Raw genomic sequence first — 17,135 nt, 5'->3', positions numbered from 1 at the left:
ACTATGAAAATATTTACAATAAAGCTGTCTTGTATTTCAAGCTATAAATTTTGCAGGTTCTTGATTTTTTAACCAAATGAATGAGAAGCTTAATAAAGCAGTTTTTCAACTTCAATTTTAAAATGAATTTATTGAATGAAATGACAAAGCACAACTTTAAAGATATTTACTTCAAGCTTATATTTGGGGAACTCATGGGAAAAAACGGCATACTCAGGTTCATTGCAATTTTGCTAACATCATTTGCTTTGCAAAAAACTATTTTTTATTGCTAGGACGATTCATCTACTCATCATGAGTCAATATTTTAATTGGAGCTAAAGCAACGACTTTAAAGCAGCAGTAATTTTCTGTCGTCGTTTTACAATTAATTTTATAGCAGTAATCTGAGATGAATTTCTGGAGCCCAAAAACTTGTAAAGCAAGATCTTCTATTTAGCGGGACTACAAACAAAAACAAAAAGTTCTTACATTATTATTTATTAAAATAATCGATTAATCTTATACATAAAAAATTTAGTATTGATGAACGAAAGCAACACCAGGCGTTCATATACTGGCGATTAATATTTCTGCAGTAGCATCATAAAATTACTTTCACAAGAGTTTACAGTAAGTACGTCAACTACATCATGCACTGATTTATTCCAACGGTTTGCAACACAATTTTTAAAAAAGTGCTGCCGTTCAGAGAGTAGTATTTAGCTAAGGGTTTAAACTATTCATTTTTTTTATTTACAAGCTGAGTTTGATCGGTAAGCGTAAACTTGGTCTTTAACATCCTTCTAAGTTCTTCAACAGCGCTTTTCTGTGACAAGAAGGTTATATTATAGTTTTAAAATAATTTATTTTTTTAATAATTTATTAAAGAAATAACTATTTAAAACTATAATTTCTTGGTATTATAAACAAAGCAAATTGCTATGCATAACATCAAGTAAATTTACTTTATACCTCATCAATAAAAACATTTTTTTTACTTTTTTATAATTAAAATCTCATTATGATTTTTTTTTTGTCTTTCATCTTCTGGCGCCTCTAATATCTTGGTGCCCAGGACGTGTATGCCTCTTCTGCCCCTCCCTCGCGTGGCCCTGTGCATTTTTGTTCTTAATTATTTAAAAAGTTTTCTAAACCATACACTGATATACACTATATAAATTTATAAAAACTTAAAATTTATAAAAACCTAGAAGTGGCTGACATGCAGCTTGTAGGCTACTATGAAGGAAACGATTACCTTCTATGCACTGAAGGTTTTGGGGTTGCCCCAAAAAAAAGTTTGTTAATATCATACACGGCAAAAATACAAAAAAATATTTTTAATTGCTTCGCTACAACAATAGCAATTGTGTTGTTATAGAATAGCTGCCATGACCCGTAGAATACGGGTCTTAATAAATTTGTTCCACACCGACCTTTTCTATACTTATTTATTTCTTCAATATTTTACTTGTACTTGCTTTTGAGGAAATTTTGAAATTTCAATAAACGACCCTTTAAAATGTGGACACTAGTGTTTGAATTAACTTTGAAAAAAAACTAGTCTGATCGGACCACTCTTGTGCCTCCCCCAGAGCCCATTTAATAAAAAAAAAAGGTCAAAAAACGCCGAATACGCCTATGTTTGATAGCTAGGGGGAGGTGATTATATAAAAATTTTTAACTGATTTTTTTTTATAATACAGGTATTGATTTATTTTTTTAAACAAAAAGGGTAGTTAGGGCAGAATATGAATAATTTTGCTGCTTTATTGTGTTAAATAGTGTTAAAAATCGCAAAAAATGAATTATTTTGCCGCGAATTATAAGTATAATTAAATATTACAATTAAAAAAATTTTATGAATGAAGATTTATATTTAATTAAACAATAATTATTTAAAATAATGTTAAAGTTTGTTGTATAAATTATTTTCATTTTTCAATCATTTTTGCGATTGTAGAAAGTGAGTCAATCAACCTCTTTTTAGACAAACTTGAACCTCTTTTTAGACAAACTTTCCTGGCCTTTTTGTGGTAAATCTAGCTTTATCAACAGTTAGCAGTCTGTTCTGAATTTCCTCTTCTTTATTGCATCTCTGCACAAACTGTTGCATCATTCCTACTGCTCTTTCAGCAGGATCATTAAATAATCAGAGTTTGGCATGTCATATTGAAGCATAGCAGAAGCAATCTTACTTTTTTCTTCATTAGAAACATGTTTATACAACAAAGAAAGAGGTACAATTGTAAAATTAAGATACAAGAAATGTTTGTAAAATGATTTCAATACTGCTTCAATGGTCTCTGGTTTGGCACAAACAAATTTGTACAGATGCATTTTATGTATTTATTTAAGATAAACTACTTTTATGATTATTACTTAAAAGTAGTTTATCTTCTCGAACAATTTTAATCTGATTAAACAGCAATTGCAATTTTAGATAATAAATAGCTTTTCCAAGGAAACTTGCATGGTGGACAGCTCCTGGTTTCCTAATTTTAACACCTTCAAAAGACAAATAAGCAACAACCAGCTCAGCTAGTTCTTTTCTATCGCCTTTAAATATATTTTTTTGTTTATGCGACACAATGGTCGCAAAAAGTGACCGACGGAGCCGTCCAGTCACGTAGATCTGGGAGATGTGAAAATAGAAGTAGATTGTAGATGATGTCATTGGGCGAGAATCATAAATGAATGTAAAGACTATTTTGTGGGAGGAAGAAAAGTTTAGGACTCAGGGATTAGGTGAACAATAACTCACGCTCTAGTCATACTAAACAAATGATAAAACAATGGTCTATGAGTAAACAAGTCAATATCGATCCGCTAGTTCATTAAAGGCAACCATGGCTAAAATTATTGCACCATACAAAAACAATAAAATAAGTAGATAACAAAATATAAAGTAAAATGATAAAAAATAGAAGTACGAGCAATATAAAAAGAAAAAATAGGCTAGTAAATGTGCTACTATATATGGTCTAATCTAACAAACTGAAAACTGATAATCACCTGTATGAGATAAAAGTATATAAATGTCGTTAATGTAACAAATTCATAATATAAAGCTCACAAAGCGCTATAATACGTGGGTGTAAGAGGTAAAGAAATGTTGGTGCCATGGTAACCAATCAGAATTAAGTAGTGGATAATGGTGATCCCCTCCTCAGGAATGCACTGCAATCACCAATGACGTTTCGGAGAGCCCGAGACCTATATGGTGCTTTGATAGCTTCGTCAGATTGCAAACACCATTTTGCATAAAAACATGCTATGAATTCTGCCATGATATTTATTTAAGATAAACTACTTTTATGATTATTACATAAAAGTAGTTTATCTTCTCGAACAAATTTAATCTGATTAAAAAGCAATTGCAATTTTAGATAATAAGTAGCTTTTCCAAGGAACCTTGCATGGTGGACAGCTCTTGGTTTCCTAATTATTACACCTTCAAAAGACAAATAAGCAACAACCAGCTCAGCTAGTTCTTTTCTATCGCTTTTAAATATATTTTACTTATAATATACTTTTTGAAAAAATTAAGTGACTCAACTGCAACACATTCGATAACAGTTCCTTTTGTCTTATCCCAATGAAATCGTGTAACATCATTCGTATCATAATGAAAATCAGGACTTTCAAATATGTCTTTCAGTTTTTTAAATAAAACATTCTCTAGTCCAGATGTCTTTCTTTGAGTCACAACATTACAAAAGTGAACAATCTTTAGCTCTTATATGTGGTGTCTACAAGCAAGAAATAATGGATAGATATCTAGATTGTTTGCTATTCTAAACAGAGTACTTTTTTTAGTTTCAGTATTACTGGAAGTTGTTCAAAGCATAACCCTCCGATGTTTCTTTCGGTTTCATATTCTTTAAGGAGATTCATCACGCCTTTATACTGATCTTCCCCTGAGGATGATGCTAGGGAAGGTACTCCGAGAAGATAAACCTCTCCATTAATATTTAAAAGAACTGCTAATCTGTCATTTTTGAATCGCTTGCCTTTTTTTAATTCAAATAAGGTTTTACCATCGAAATTAATGTTAGGTGGATATTTGGAGGCTTTTAAAGCAGCTTTACTGTCATTTCTGGCTTGTTTACTTATTATTAAGTTTACCTTTTTCATATGTAAAGACGCTGCTGAAATGCTGCAATGAAGTTTACTTACATCCACACAAGATTTATGAACAACAGAAGTGACAACTTTCTGGAGAACTGCAGGAGATATAACATTAATTGATGCTGCAAGAGCAACACTACCACTGTAAATATCTTTAGGAATTGTGTACGTAATTGGTTTTTCTTTTTCTTTTCTCCTTGTTTAATCTCCAGGCGCAAAGTTTAGATCATTTAATATTTCTGTATCGCTTACATCTAAAATTGGTTCCTGGTCTAAATTTTCTGTAACTCCTAGAATGTTGTGCTTTCTTTTGCATTTTTTCTTTCAAATACTCTTTCTAGACATTTGACTATATTTCTTATCCTCGGTTCCGAGAATAAACTTTCTATCGCTTTCTTGATCATCTAAAAACTTCAAATCTTCGGCTTTTTTTTTTATATAATCTTTTCTTGTCGTTCATTATGGTACATCTAAGATTTGATGTACCAATCCAGAACACTTTCTTTGTCTTCTGTATAAAATAATTTTGTTTTTTTAAATCTGAAGTTGATCCTCTCTTTTCATGCTTTTTTAAACTGTAGTATTCTTTTTCTAAGCAACTTAGATGCTTTCTAAGGGTTTTGTCAGAAACTATTGGAAATCTAGCTTTATTCCAAGGAGCTTTAATCAAAGATAATATGTACTTGCATTTGTCATTTTTACATTGATTCTTTTTCATCGTATTAGGCATGCAATATATAGTATTGATGACTTTTTCACATTTTTTTCCAGTGGAGATTTGATGTAGTAAAGATTTTCAATATTTCCATTCCTGTTGGAAGTTGCATACCTTAACAATATAAAAAATGTATTAATTGATGTAAATAGTATACATACTTCAATATTTCATTACTTATACTAAAAGCTTTTTTTTTTTGGAAAACATAATAATATAAACAATAGCCTTATCATTTTTTATATAAAGTACTCGTGTATGCATTAAATTACGCATACAATGTATCATTTTAATGCAAAATAAGAAGTATGTAATTATCAATCAAAATAATTACAATATAGCACCTGATATAGCTGGATTAGCTTCTCCAATAAGGAAAAAAACTTTTTTTATTGAGCTAAGCTCTCTTTCTTCATCTCTGTTTTCAGTTTCTTTAATGTTCATCATAATACCTAAAATACCATAAGTCATAAAACATAGATAAATGAATAAATAAATAGTACTTTCAAAAATAAATTTTACTGTATGTTCAAAAAAAGAAAAAGAAAGAAAGACAATTAGTTAACATACCTGTAAATTCAAGAAAACTGCAAATTCATAAATTTCGACAACAATAATACAAATAAAATTCGATAGGGTAATAAGTATTTTTTTAAATTATTATAATTTAAACGAGTAAAATTGTTATAGTCTCACAAATATAATAGAGAAAAGAAAATAACTGATCAAAAACAAAATTAAAGTGTGAAACAAAGTATTTCATCATTCTTATAATTCGCGGCAAAATAATTCATTTTTTTGCGATTTTTAACACTATTTAATAGGGCAGGTCGATTTTTAACTTTTTTTTAGATTTTAACATTGGACATGTTGAGAAAGTTGCAAACTAACGTGATAATAAGTAAAAACAAAAAATAAAGGTTTTTTTGATAGCCAATTTTTGAGGAAATAAAATTTAGTTTTACTATAAAAGCCGATATGAGGGGGTTAATAAAAAAATATTTAAAAACAGCAGATAATTATAGAAGCTAATGCAACAAAAACAAGTTTCAATTTTAACTTTGTTGTTTTGCTTTTTTAAATATTTCTTATTAAAAAAACAACAACAAAAAAAACAAGCTTCAAGAAAAAAGTTTTATTTGTTGTTAAAATACAGTTTATTTAGATCACAACGTCATCATACTTTTGACAATATGAACCCTTTGAAGAAAAATTAGGTCTCTTTTGACGACTTAATTTTTTTGCAACGATATGTTTATGCCTTGCTTCTATTCCATACACTGTATGGCAAGCTTCAGATGTCATTTTCACAGCTCAGTTTTGAAATTTTACCCATCCGAAATTGCGCATTTAGTAATTTAGAACTTGTTTTTTCTGCTTGCTGATAAAAATTTTCAAGGGTTTACAATTTAATTTTTCCAAAAATGCTCAACCGGTTATTAAGACTCTTTCCATTTGTCACCTTAGAGTAAAACATTAAATTCCTAATGAACTACTTTATTTTAATAATATTATGTTTACCTGATACTTAAAATTTTTCTGGTCGCAGCTTCTCTGACTTTATATTTATCTGATTTCATCATGGAGTACAATAGATTTTCAGGCAGCAAAGCAAAAGCATTGTGTTGCAAGTTTTTTAATGCGATAGTTTTGATTTCCTCAGACTGTTCTTTGATTCTTTTAATCATATTGAAAATGTATAACTGCTGATTGTGAAACTTATTATCCAATTTTATTTCAAACCAGCTAACTGCATACACTTGCACAATAAATTTTATAATTTGTTGAAGCTTATCTTGCATTTCTGGTAGATATGTGCCTCTTGTCCAAATACACAATATTCGAATTGCCAAAGTTAATCATCTTGAATGATTTAATGGTCCAATTTTCCACTTTGCATAATTATGATCAACATTTCCCTTTGAAACTCCAAGAACATATTCTAAAAGAAGTCTTTGATCACAACTCAAATCTTTTAATGTCTTTTCATGAAAATGTATGTTATCTAGATGGCCACTAATTTTTATGAAGTCAACTTGAGGGAGATCTTGATAGTTATTTTCACAAAGTTTTCCAATTGGACCACTAAAAAGATTTGGGCTTTTGGTGCCTCCATCGAGATGCTTAAAAATAGCTCGAAAGGGAAATTCATTTTGGTGAAGTGAACAGCCAATAATGTGCAATTTGCTAATAATTTTTTTTTCTACAGCTGTTACAAGCCCACTTTTCCAACCAGTGTTAGTAGCAGTATTATCAAGGAGGATAGCTTTTAGAGAATGAGCAATCTTAAATTCATTTAAGACACTAGCAACTTCATCTCCTAACAAAAGTCCTGTAGCACCTTTAATTGGAATGACTCTGTGAGTAAGATATGATCCAATTTCAGACCCAGACTCTACTGTAAAAGTTAAATGGTGCTCTGACTGTTTATCTTTTCTTAAATTAATTTTTCCGTTTGGATACTTAACTTCTCTGTAAAATAAAGTGTCTTTGTCAACTTTTCCATCAACTCCAATACATATTATGCTATTAATATCTTCCATATGCTTATCTTGACTTATACTTTTCACTCTAGTTTTCTCTCTATCAATTTTTGATTTATCAATAAATACTGTATCTAAATTAAGATTTGGCCAAAGTAGGCCCACAGCCTGCAAATCTAAGAGGAAAGCATTAGCAAGGCTAGCTCCAATACTTGATGAAACATCAGCCCTAATTAATTCCAAAGCATATCTTGATGGTTTAAACAAATTGTAAACCCCAGATATATTTCTAATTGGTTTGTAACAACGTTCATTGTCAAAGTTAACAGGAGTCTATAAAAAACATTCGAGCAAAAAAAGATGAAAATATTAAAGGTGCATAACAATAAAATAAGTACATTATATGACAACATATACCTTTAATACTTCACTTATTTCATTACTGTAACTTTTCAAGTGTTCATCATCATTCGTTACTGCTGCATCCAACCTTTCTATGTTGTTATCAAATGATGTATACGTATTGCTTTTTTGTTGAGAAACTTCATTTAAAACCTGCTTCTGACATTTCTTATTTCAAGCAGAAACTTTGTTTGTCTTATTAACACTTTTACGATCAATGGATCCAAGTTGAAACAACCCCTTAGGACCTATTTTTGCTCTCTGATCTTTCAAATACATTCTATCTTCTAATGGAACCTAGAAAAACAACGATGAATCTTTTAAAATCAAAACACAATTTATATCATTTATTCATTGGTCAATTTATGATAAGTGCAAAATTTGGTCATTTTGAGATAAGTATGCAGTTTTGTTATATTTTGTCAAGCAACAAATCAAATTTTCAAACACATCTCTTGCAAAATGTCATTTTAGCACTTATCATATATATATATATATATATATATATATATATATATATATATATATATATATATATATATATATATATATATATATATATATATATATATATATATATATATATATATATATATATATATATATATATATATGACTTTGATATTAAAATGATCTCAACCATTCTGTCAAGAGGACATGTGCAAACTATATGTTGTGTTTGACAATTGTCTTCCAAGCACTTTACAAATTTATCATTACAAGAACGAACAGGTAGATTACATTTGCAAGCTGAAATATCAAAAAGAGTGTCTAAACTCTTCTCAAGGTTATTACACTTCGCTTTAGAAAGAGATTTTCGGTTAATTTGTTTTGCTTTCATGAAGCATAGTTTATTTATTAACTTTACCACATAATAATTATCATATAGTGGTAACTTTGGATTCACAGTGTGCCATATTTTTATCACATTAATTGCTATAATTTTTGCAATGTCATAATCTTTTAAGTCTTGGTTGATGTCTTTAAGGAAATAGCTGTATTGAATAATCTGGCGAATGGTTGGTGGCTCTGCTTCATTTAAAGGTGAAGGCTGTCCACCAAATTTTTTAGCAAAACTGCCACGTGTTAAAACAACTTTATGGTTTTTAGGCATTTCATTAAAACATATTATTGTAAATAACATATGTTAAAGCAAATATAACGACTTTAAAAACAATTATCAATCTAAAAGTTTGTTTATTTATTTTTGAACGAGCGCAAAAATTACCGCTAATTTTTAAAAGTAACTTTAGGAGAAAGTTTCATAGAAATATATTAAAATTATAAATTTTTTTTATTAAATCATTATTTCCTATATTAATTAAAAAAAAATTAGTTATTTTTATAAAAAAATGTTTTATTTTTAAAATATTATAACTATTTCATTATTAATCTCAAGCATTTGTATTTTGAAATGATTAAAGATATTTTCTCTCAACACTTTTAAAAATTTACATTCAAACTTGAATCATATCAATAATATTCACCAAAAATATTCAAATGCTCCAAAAACTATTAAAATTTGTTGAAAAAGCTTTTATAAATGATAATAATATATTACTAGGCATCTTTCTCAACTAGTCCAAAACTTCAGTTCCAAAATCGACCTGCCCTACTATTTAACACAATAAAGCAGCAAAATTATTCATATTCTGCCTTAACTACCCTTTTTTATTTAAAAAAATAAATCAATATCTGTATTATAAAAAAAAATCAGTTAAAAATTTTTATATTATCACCTCCCCCTAGCCTATCGAACATAGGCGTTTTCGGCGTTTTTTTGACCATTTTTTTTTAATTAAATGGGCTCTGGGGGAGGCGCAAGAGTGGTCCGTTCAGGCTAGTTTTTTTCCAAAGTTAGTTTTAACACCATTGTTCCACATTTCAAGGGGTAGTTTATTGAAATTCAAAAGTTTCCTCAAAAGCATGTACCCTAATATACTTATAAAGTCAAACTTATAAACTCAAAAGCATGTACCCTAATATACTTATAAAGTCAAACTTATAAACTCAAAAGCATGTACCCTAATATACTTATAAAGTCAAACTTATAAACTCAAAAGCATGTACCCTAATATACTTATAGAAAACTATACTTATTATTTACTTTTTAAAGCTAAAGAAAAAAATTTTTTTACTACAATTAACTTTAAAAAACTTTAAACGTTTCGGTAGACGTTGCAAATCAATCTATTTATCAACAGATTGGATTTAAGTGTCAGTCTAAATAATATTTAGAACCTTGAAATGTGTTAATTAATTACCATCGATATAAAAAGTTTCAAAAAATATGAGATGACTTAGATCTGTGTAATGATGAACTTACCATGACCTGTATAATACTGGTCGTGGTCTATTCCACACGGACCATTTTAATAATTTTGTTTTATTTCAATAATCTTTAAAAAAGAAGAAAATATAAATTTCTTTGTTTTGAGTTAACGATTAATTCTCCATACTTTATAACTTCTGTAAACTTTTATAAAAAAAAAAATTTTTTTAGACCATCCGCAGCTTATTAGAACTCTAGTCCCGTCAATTTTGTTAAAAGTTAAGTTAAAGCTTGCAAGATAATGTTTTTTCTTTAAAAAACAAAATTGTTTCTTTAATGTGTGCTACACGCGCAGACTTAACTAAGTACCTAAGCGCATTAATAACGTAAGTTGCTCTATCATGACATTTGCACAACAAATTTCTAACGGTGTTTTCGTTTTTTTAGAAAATTTTTAAGCTTTTTAATGTTTTCAGAAATTATAAAAAGTTTTTTAAAAAATTCTCTCCCATTCGTTTTGTTATATTTTATAATACTTTATATATGTTATGCATATAATATTTATAGGCCTTTAAAAATGCTTTTCTTTGTATTCTAGAAAATTGAAAAAGATTTAAAAAAAAAATTAAGTGTGGAAGAAATACTTCAACCACTTTGACATGCTATAAATATTATCTTTTAACACTGTTTAATAAGCAAAAGACTTATAATTTATTTATTAAACTTTATAAATGTAAATGCTACAAATCAAAACTAATGAGATATTGCCGCGATGAAATTTTTAAGTAAAAGTAAATATGTAAAATTTGATATAATTTTTAATAATTTACATAGCTTGTTTACATGTTAGATATTTGCATAGACTTTCATTCACAAAGATAAAGTACAGATCAAAAAGGATTTTGGTTTGAAAAAAATGCCTAATAGTTTTGTAAAATTAAAGATTTTTTACATATTATATTTTTTACACATTTGTTAATTAAAAAAACATAACAATTTTTAATAGTTTTCAATTGTGTGGCTATATAGAAAAAAAACACCTCATCTGATTAATTTAAAAAAAGAAATCGAATTTAAAAAAGGAAATAGTATACTGCATGTATTAATTGGAGATCAATTTTTCTATACACGATAACAAAACAAAATATATAAAGAAAAGTTTTATTTACCAAACATCTGCATTTTCAATTAACAATTAGTAGATTAACCAACTACAAAAATACAAATTATAGATAAAAGATAAGACACTTATTGTAAATAATAAAAGATAAGCCACTTATTGTAAATAATAAAAGATAAGACACTTATTGTAAATAATAAAAGATAAGACACTTATTGTAAATAATAAAAGATAAGACACTTATTGTAAATAATAAAAGATAAGACACTTATTGTAAATAATAAAAGATAAGACACCTATTGTAAATACAATTACACAAAATAACAGAAAAATAAAAGCTATCAGTGCAAACATATTTTGTAATTTGACCAAAAAATAAAATTATTCTTACCTTGAATGTAACAAACAAATTTTTTTCAAACTATTAGCTAATGATCAACGATCAACATTGTAAATATCGAATAAATAAAATTTACAAATTCAAAATTTTATCAGTAGACAAAGTAAAGTACTGATAGAACACAAAAGTAGAACAAAAGAAATAAAAATAAAATTAAAAATGTTTGTAATACATAACATATGCAGTTAAACATGAAAAATAACTCTACCATTATTAGACGATAAAAGTAAAGTTATAAAAACAAACAAAAAAATAAAAAAAGAATATAGTAAATGCTAGTTTTTATTTTAAAATGATTTTAATTAAAAACATAAATGTTTTTATGAATAGATAAGGACACATCGATAAAGAACATGCAGTGAATAATTGATTTTTAAGTTCTTTTATATTGTAAGTACTTATTGCATACCCCTAATACAGTGATAATTGTTGATTAATATGAAATTATTAACTTTAATTTGAAGTATTCACAAAATCTTAATTGGCAATAAAATATTATTTTGACATGGAGAATTAAAAACACCATCGCAGCAGTAAATCGTTTTAATAATTTACATGTTCTGCTGACTAAAATTTTAATAGTGTTTAGTGTAGAAACAGAATGTATATCTTTTCAACAGAATTTTTTTATAAACATAACTTAATAATACAAAAAAGAAGAAAAATTGGTTTTTTTCACAAATTTATTTATTTACAAGCAAAATTTAACAAAAAGGATCAATAAAAATATTAAACTTTATTATATTTAATTGCATCTTTTATTTGAAGATTTTGTAATAAATTTTCCCATCTCCACTCTAACTCCTCTCACTTCATTTTTGGTAAGGGTAATCCCTTTCCTTTTAATGAAATGAGAGAAAATCTTTTCCCTTATTCTGAGCCCACACAATGGGTGGGCCATCTCAATACCGTATAAACGCTTCATAAGATAAACCTAAAAATAAAAAAAAGTAACAATTGAAATAGCTGAATGATATTTTAGTTTTATAATTATAACTATAAACACAACTATAAAACCTATAAATTATTTATCAGTTACAGATAAGGGGGGGGGGGGGGTGAAGCAGCTATTGTTGCTCGGGTTGCTACAACATTATTCGCTATAATAAATATCAAAAAAATTCAGGTAATCAAATTAAAAAATAAAAACAATTCAAAGCAGCCAAATCATTAGTAATATATCTCATAAAATAGAATAGCACAATAATATTAGAAAATATTAATTTTTTTTTAAATCAGTTTTAAAGATGAAGATAAATGAGAAATTAAAACCTACAATATGATAAGCTGTGGCACTAAAATTAAAACAAAAAAATATATATATTGTTACACAATTTTAAATATTTTGTACAAAAAAAGTGTTGAATTAGAAACTTAAAAAAAAAGCAATTGTAAATTTTTTAAGAAGTAAGTTTGACAGATTCTTTAAAAGTAAGTTTAACTTTATAAAATATAATTTGAATATGAGCACCAGACAATAACACTTTACTTAATTATTAGAATCATATAAAGCATGGTTGAATATCTAACATAGATTATTTAAAATCAATAAAGAATAAAAAAACAACTTACTTAAATTTAACATAAGGTCATTTTTAGCTTCTACAAAATTAGTAGCCATACAATTTCAATACGTCACCTACAAAACAGAACATGTTTCATTAAGTAAAACTTACGTAACTTTAAGAACAGATTAAAAAATTAAAATACACATATTACTTATAAATTAAGGTATATTCAATAATTACATCATTTATAATAGTGATAATAGGTCGTCCTTAAATTACGTTACGCCATAAGAGGGGAGGGGGGTAAGGGGTAAGTGGTATTGTAACAACTCATACGGAACTTGTTTTTAAGGAGTCACGATGTTGAAACGAGGGGAGAAGCGGTCTAAAATGGTCAAAAATTGCGTGAAGTAATTTGTGGACGACCCCTAATAGAAGATTCAAAGATATTTCAGGAACTTATAAAAGTTGAGTAAGAGAACAAAAAACTTGCCGCGTGCACATCTACAATGCCTCATGCATTATCAGTTAATAGCGTCCGAGTTGACTCTTCCAATATTATACGGAATAGCATACTATTTTGATGGTTTTCTAAATTCTGTCAATGCGCACTCGGTTTATAAGGTTTAACGGGGGCATGGTAAAATAGCTATGAAACTTTTTATTTTTTTATCACCTTAATATTATGTACTTTTAACTTTTTATTATTTTTAAAAATAATAAATTTGATAAAATGGTTTATTTTAAATATGTATTTAGATTTTTAATTGCGTTCTTAATAAAAACATAGTATTTAAACCCCCTTACTGTTTTAAAAAAAGTTAAGGTCGCCGCGTGGCAAGTTCAAATCATCAATTTGCTTTTTTTTTTTTAATTTGAAAATGAAAATGCAAAATAAAGCAACTTTACATTTCTACAGATTTTATATTCTATATATATACATGTTGTATACTCATTTTCCTTGCACGAACTCAACCTGGTTGTAGAAAATTTGAAAAGTAACACTAAAATATCATAAGTATCTCTATCATAAGTATCTCTATCATAAGTATCTCTACCATAAGTATCTCTATCATAAGTATCTCTATCATAAGTATCTCTATCATAAGTATCTCTATCAAAAATATCTCTATCATAAGTATCTCTATCATAAGTATCTCTATCATAAGTATCTCTATCATAAGTATCTCTATCATAAGTATCTCTATCATAAGTATCTCTATCATAAGTATCTCTATCATAAGTATCTCTATCAAAAATATCTCTATCATAAATATCTCAATCATGACATATAAGTGCAACAAATTTCTCCCGGTGCTTTGATATTTTTAGAAACTTTAAGCTTATCAAAAAATTCTCTTCTTTTCGTTTTTTATAGTGTATAATATCTTTTCATATGTTATGCATGTAATATCTACAAAACTTCAAAAGTGTTTTAATTTGTATTTTAGAAAAATCGAAAAAGATTAAAAAAACAAAAAAGTTGCCAGTGCACAGTGGGCCAGGTGGTGGACAAAACCTAAAAAATAAATGTTTATTATATTCAAAACCATATAATAAAACATATTTAATACTCTCGTTTGAAATTTTAAAAATTGTTTTGATTATAATAGTATCTTTTAAAACCACAAAAATCAATTGCGGTGTCATGTATAATGAAAATTTTTTGTTTTTTAAAAAGCGTGAAATTTTTATTTTTTATGCATAGCTATAGTAAAAAGTAAGTTTTAAAATTTTATGAGCTTACGGGATTAGTTTATATATTTAAAATATTTAACAGTAAAGCTTTTCGAAAAAAATATAAAGTAAAGATCAGCCTTTATAATACACTTATAATCTGGTTTTAAAATAACGTGGTAAATTTTTAACATTTAATGCTTTTATTTTGTACAAAAAGTGTCACATAATTTAGGGAACCTACGAGAACCTATATTAAATGCTTGAACTTGTAAATGTAATATGTCCACAACCTATTTGAACTATATACATTGCCCCTAACTTCCCCTTTTGGGTTTCTTTAACATTTTAAAATAATGACTTGTAACTTATGTTATTTGCTTGAAATCAACTTTTATTTCTCGTAAACAAAAATACATATTATTTTGTTTGTTATTTTATTCAATACAAATTGCACTGTTAACCTAACATTTTTTTTGTTTTTTATATAGTAATAATATAAGAATTGGTGACATTTACGGACTTATACAACAAAATAAACTAGTTTCTATGATATACCATTCTTTTCATTAAAATTAACTGTTCTAGTTTCTGCAGATATTAAACTAGAGGATTCTGAGTGAAAAACTTTATAAAATTACAATGTAAAAAGTAGATAGCTGCAAAAAATAATAATACTCATTTTGAGAGAAGTAATGAAAACTGGCTAGCTCAAGATTTTCAATACACCTACAGTTCATTAAATGCTACATCATCAGTTAATGAAGTTGGGAAACCATGTCGCTCTTTCGAAAGAGCTTGTAACAAAACAAAAAGAATAAGCTTAACAATGTTTTTAACATTTTATTTAGCCATAAATTACTTCAACATGCAACATGCAATATGCAACATGCAACAAAATTGAAACTAAGAAGTGAGTTTAATTACAAAACTGGCACAAAAATTTCTATTATTTAAAATATATACCCATTAAACCTGCTTAGATATATTCATTTAATGGAGCTTTAGCATTCATAATTAATGGTGATATATCAAAATCAACATACCAGCTTCTAAGAAATGGTGCTGAAAAAACGGCTGCAACATATATCCTTTGTATAATAGTATAGGATCTTCAAAAGCTAAATGCTATTCCAAGAACATTCAAATGGATAGCCATTCAGTACAAATACCGCTAAAAGATTTTCTAAACACTCTTAAAAATCTATGTGGTATACAAAACATAATGCTAAGGAATTAACTAAACTGACGTTTAGATGCAAGGCTGGTTTTAATGGTGCTACAGGATATAGTGTTTACAAATAGGTAAGTTAAAATGAAAATAGTGACGAATGAAGAGTGCCTGTTGATTATTTGCATAGTACCTTTAGAACTCAGTAGGCTTTATAATAATAAAAACGTTGTAATATTATTCATCCAGAATGTGCGGCTAATAGATTAAAAATAAAAAAATACATTTCTATATACAAAGATGATAAATAATCTACAGACTTATTTAAAACGTTGTGGGCATATAATAATATCAATAATAGAGTTTCAAATCTATATATTCATTTATATTCTCTATATATTTCTATAAATTTATCTATATATTTCAAATCTATTATACAATATCGATAATAGAGTTTCAAATCTAGTGATAAATTTTCATTTTTTCTGAAGTGCGCATTTTTATTTTTAAAGTTTGTTGCATCAATTTTTTTTTAGTTTATTCCACCAGAAGAGTTTGTTATTCAGTTCCACAATATTAAGAAGTTATAGGATTTGAAACTAAAAAATTGCAAATCCGCGTTTTTAAAGTTTTATCAAGTTTGTTAAATAATTTTTAGAATTAGCAACTACTTAACTAAAGTTTATAATAAAAGTAAATATATCTTAATACAAAATGATTCTTTGGACATATAAAGGGTTTTAGTAAAAAAAAAAAGATCAAAATAATTTTGTCCACCATATGTCTAATATCCGGCCCACTGTGCAGTGGTAGGAGATTTGAACCATGGCTATTTCGTTTTAGAAGCTCAGCGAGCTAACCACTCGGCCACGGCCACAATTTTAAAACTTTTTAATAAACGAAAGATTTTATAAAACGGAAATAAATGCTATTGATCAAAATTAAGGAGAGGTTGCTACAATGTAGTTTTCAAGTGAAAGTCAAACTGTAAAACTTGATATATATTTTAGTATGTTAGATAATTGCATACACTTTTGTTCACGTTTTCTTATATATAAAAAAAAAAGTGCTGCAACTCTTTCTCGTCATTAACTCGGCTGCCGAGAGTTCTGTATCAAAGATGTTTGAAAGGGTACTACTACTATTAAGTTCAGCATTATTTTATAAATAATTCAACCTGCGTTGACTTGTTTTTGAAATTGGTTAAGCAATAATGGTTGTTTCCAGCCTTGTTGGGTGTGATTTAGTTTAAAAATAGAAAGATGTTAATTCTC

The sequence above is a fragment of the Hydra vulgaris genome, chromosome 03 (assembly GCF_038396675.1).
Source record: "Hydra vulgaris chromosome 03, alternate assembly HydraT2T_AEP".
Lineage (NCBI taxonomy): Eukaryota > Metazoa > Cnidaria > Hydrozoa > Anthoathecata > Hydridae > Hydra > Hydra vulgaris.
This window is presented reverse-complemented; position numbering follows the sequence as displayed.